At 39.7% G+C, this 4749-nt stretch overlaps 1 protein-coding gene across 1 annotated transcript in view; it reads right to left on the bottom strand.

Annotated features, from left to right (window-relative positions):
• Positions 1-4749, bottom strand: part of RHOQ (ras homolog family member Q) — a 38118-nt gene that overhangs the window by 13307 nt on the left and 20062 nt on the right. The window lies entirely within an intron of this gene.

Genomic DNA, 4749 nt, shown 5'->3' with positions numbered 1-4749 from the left:
GGTGGGAGCGCCGCCGCGCTCCCAAGCGGCGCACTCTCCAGTGCGCCACCGGGCTGGCCCCAAAACGTATATTTTAAATAAAACCACTCATATTAGACCGTTTAGCCTCTGCCTTGCTTTGTTAGCTGATATACTATCACACACTGGCCATCTAAAAGCAATCAGCAAAGCTTTATTGAGATTGTACTGCATGGAAGATGTTCTAAGGATGTACAGACACAAACATAAGACATAATTGTTTGTGCCCTCGAGAGTTCACAATTTAGTTGAGTATTCAAGGCATAAGCATATAAAAAGATAGCCATATACAACAATGGGAGAAATAAAAGTGTAACTTGGAGCAGGTGACATAAAAATGCTTAATCCAAGAAACATTACTAAGCACCTACTAAGTGCCTGGGACAGTGCTGACTGCAATCATCAGGGAAATGAAGGAAGGACAAGATTCAAATAATATCTAATTTGTATAACACCTTGTAAATATTTACAAAGCTCTCTCATAAGGTATCTGGTATGTTAAAAATAAGGCAACGAGATCAAACAAGCAATAGTCCCCACAATGTGCCTATGCACATCTCTGGTGCTTTGCAGACCTCAATGCCATAGCCTAGAAGGAAAGAAACTGCACACTGGTGCCGTGGGAACGTGCTGCATAAGCCGAGTGCTGAAGAGGAGGGATTCTGATAGGTGGGAGATACACACAAACGTGTAAGTCTTAGGAAGTTCACAAGAGAGACAAGACGTATGTGAACACAATACTACAAGTTAGAATGTGGTAAATCCCCAAAAGCAGCGATTAGGGGACACTACAAAAAGACTTCTTAGAAGAGGCATTTGGCTCTTTCCTCTCTGGCTTCCACAGGATCAGCCACCATCATGAATGACACAGTAACTATCTGGACCAGGAAGTTCATGACCAATGGACTACTTCAGAGGAAACAAATGGTCATTGATGTTCCTTACCCCAGGAAGGCAAAAGTACCTAAGACAGAAATTCGGGAAAAACTAGCCAAAATGTACGAGACCACACTGGATGTCATCTCTGTATTTGGATTCAGAACCCATTTTGGTAGTGGCACGACAACTGCCTTTGGCATGATTTATGATTCCTTGGATTATGCAAAGAAAAATGAATCCAAACATAGACTCGCAAGACATGGCCTGTATGACAAGAAAAAGACCTCAAGAAAACAGTGAAAGGAACGCAAGAACAGAAGGTCATTCTCTGCAGTGGGACTGCAAAGGCCAATGTTGGTGCTGGCAAAAAGGAGTAATGATTCTGCAATGAGTTCATCTGTGATAATTATGTGAAGTTTTCACAAGAGGATTAATAAATTGTAAAAAACTTAAAAAAAAAAAAAAGAGGCATTTGAATTGGGCCTTAAAGAATGGAGAGGATTTGAACATATTACAACCAATGGGTGGCAATGGGGTCAAGTCCCTTATTTCATAAAGCCTTACTTTCTGTCTATAAAATAGGAGAATGTCAGTGACAAATACTTTGAAGACCTAAAGTACTATAAGAATGTATTACACCCTCAAAAAACCCAGGGTGTTACTTTGATTTAGGAAATAGCCATTTATCAAAACCTACAAGAGTTTTCCTCTGTAACAACCTAGAAAAAGTGGGACCATATGAATAATTTAATAGACAAGACCCAGCTTTCCAAAGCCTAAAACAGCTTCTGACAACTTTAAAAGATATATAAAATGTATGACAACTAAGAATGCCCCTGATAACTGGTGGCTTTGTGGTATATGAAGTAGCAACTCTGTCACTTCCACAGCATACAGTAGTAATCTCCATCTGAAACATCTGTTTCTACTGAGAAGCCCAGATGAGGTATCAGGCGTGGCTCTTAAAACACTCCAACCCTCAAAGGGTGCTATGCTGAAGCCAAGGGGACACACAGATGGAAAACTTCTGAAGCTGAAAAGTGCTTTGTCATGAATCTTATATAAACTGACATAAACATTTCTATAGTAATTCTTGCTAATAGTAGTGTATGAAACTTCATTTCCTTTCTGTAGTCATTTTGTCACATTTGAGTTCATTTTATATTTAACTTTGTGAAGTGAAAATGTGATTTTACGTCCATAAAAATAACTGTTTTTCAAGGATTGGGTTCCTTTGGGGAGTTTACTGAATTTGCCTACCATCTCCTATTACCTCCCACCACAGTTGGACTAAGGAAAATTTGGGGAGAAGAAAGAATTTTTCAAAAAGTGCTATAAGTTCCTAAGAGGTAATTGTTTTTCACAAACTTTCCAAATATTTGATGTTCTCTTTTCTTTTTTTAAAAACATGTTCAGTTCGGTTGTGACATGGTATTATATATCACTGGCCTGACTAGCTCTTAGTAAAAGAATTCTTGAAACTGAAGGTTTAGTTTTGAACTTTCAGCAACTGTCATCTTTATATATTTTGATTTATAGTGAGTCAGTCTCCCAATTAGTTTACCAATTATTTAGGAGCTAGCGAACAGATCTTCGGCTTCTTTTCCATCACGACCATCCTTTTGGCTGCCTGACTGATCATAACTACTGTTTAGGTTAGCTGGAGAAAAAGGAGAGAAAATTTACATCTGGCGTAGCATAAAGACAACCAGCTAGAGAACTAGCCTTGTCATTGTCTAACTGTGTTGTTATGAACCAGAACTTCCTCATCTCTAAAAGGAGGGGACTGAACTAGAAGATCGCCATGTCACATGGTGAAAAACACTCCGACTAACACTTTTTACCCTCATGAGCAGCCCTAGTAACAGATTTAAAGTGGGAGGGAGTTTAAACTACAGGACGAAAACAAAGTTTTAAGATTCTGTTTTATCTAAGTTGACCCCACAAGGCACAAGATTAAGACTTAGCTAAATATGGGCTTGAGGCAAGCTTCATTTCTCCATCTGTGTAGGGAGAATAAATATAGCAGACACATGTTAAGATAAATGAGAGAGCTGGTCAAGTGTTTTGAGCTCTTCAGCAGACATGCCTGACTTTCCAAAAAAAGACAAACCACAACTTCAGAGCCAGTGCTATTTCTTCTGTGTATGGGGATGTGACTTCCCTAGTTGCAAAGGATTTAAAGCTGAAATTCCACATTTTCTGGAGCTATAAGTCTCTTTCATTAAGACATAGGGCAGCTGGCCTAAGGCATGCAGGAAGGTGAGTGAAAGGTCACATTTCCATGTGGAATACTCCTTTCCTAACTTTTTGGTACACATTTCACATTGATGAAATATTCATTCATTAATTATTTCAACAAATATCTGGCAACTAGGTTCTGAGCACTGTGTGGACACTAATGAACCAGTCAGGGACTCTGAACTCATGAAGTTTAGAGTATGACAGGAGCAGGAAAGCAGCTCTCAACCATGACAGTTCTACTCTGTGTCTGGGGGACATTTTGGAAATTTGGAAGGTTCTTTTGATTGTCAAAATAAATGAGGGAACTCTAGTGGCATTTAGGGGTGGGAGCCAGGGTGCTACACAAGCTTTGTAACAAAAAACAGTCCCGGGCCCCAAGTGATGGTTGAGTGTACCGCTAAGCATTTGTGAATGTGAAAATCCCTTTTATGATGACATCTATCTCTGACCTGACTCTGTTGTATCTGTAAGCACAAAGGTTTTTTTGCAGGGTTTAATGAATTTTCTGGGCAGGCAATGTCAGTCCAAATTGAAGGAGAAAGGCTGTATTTTGTTCGAAATATCATAGGAGTCGCTCACCATTGTAAAAAATCACACACACTCTGTTGTATCTGTAAGCACAAAGGTTTTTTTGCAGGGTTTAATGAATTTTCTGGGCAGGTAATGTCAGTCCAAATTGAAGGAGAAAGGCTGTATTTTGTTCGAAATATCATAGGAGTCGCTCACCATTGTAAAAAATCACACACCAGTGGCTATTCCACTGTTAGAATCTGAATCACCAATTAAACACAACTTCATCAGTCAACATTTGTAGCTGTTGCATGCATGGTAATTCTACCTATATGTATAGGTACCTGACCACTTCGTTATAATTTCTGGAGTATTCATCCCTGGGAATTTAGGAATTTAATACTGAAATGTTTTTATACTGAATTCATTTCCTTTTATTTCTCCTTCACATTACTGTGACGATGTTGAAACTTAAAATTATATTACCTATAGATTTTTTTTTTTTTTTTGGTGGCTGGCCAGCAAAGGGATCCGAACCCTTGACCTTGGTGTTATCATACCCATATATTTTACATAAATTATATTATCTATAGATTTTATTTTAGGATAAGTAAAGGAGAAACATTTGTTATAAAAAGGGGGGATGGGTCTGATGTAGATGAGGTACTGAGTCAGTCAGGCATTTAACAAATTGCAGGTACCCACACATGTGTGCACACGCACACACATTCACACAGATTTCCTTGAACATCCAGAGAGGTGTTGCACACAGTAGGAAGTGCCTGGAGCCCAACACACTGACTCTGTACAATCTGTATGAAGCACCATTGCAACTTCCACACTGTCCAGCCCAGCTTATCCTCCTCCAGCACGTTGGACACCCTCCCCTTCCTCTGCCTGTTCTATGTTGCTTCCCTCCAGCTCTGGCCTTTCTGTATTACAAGAGGTTCCCCATATGGCTCTTCCAGGCCTGTAACAAGTAACCTCGCTGCATCACTATAACCTATTTAGCTTAGCCCCAAGAAGGGTGCCGGCTCATGCATTCACACGAACTCCAATTTTCCACTGGAATGTCACCATAGCTTAGGAGATATGGAA

This window comes from Galeopterus variegatus, unplaced genomic scaffold, assembly GCF_000696425.1.
Source record: "Galeopterus variegatus unplaced genomic scaffold, G_variegatus-3.0.2 Scaffold1172, whole genome shotgun sequence".
NCBI classification, from domain to species: domain Eukaryota; kingdom Metazoa; phylum Chordata; class Mammalia; order Dermoptera; family Cynocephalidae; genus Galeopterus; species Galeopterus variegatus.
Note: the sequence above shows the minus strand (reverse complement) of the source record. Positions and strands in the feature narration are given on the sequence as shown.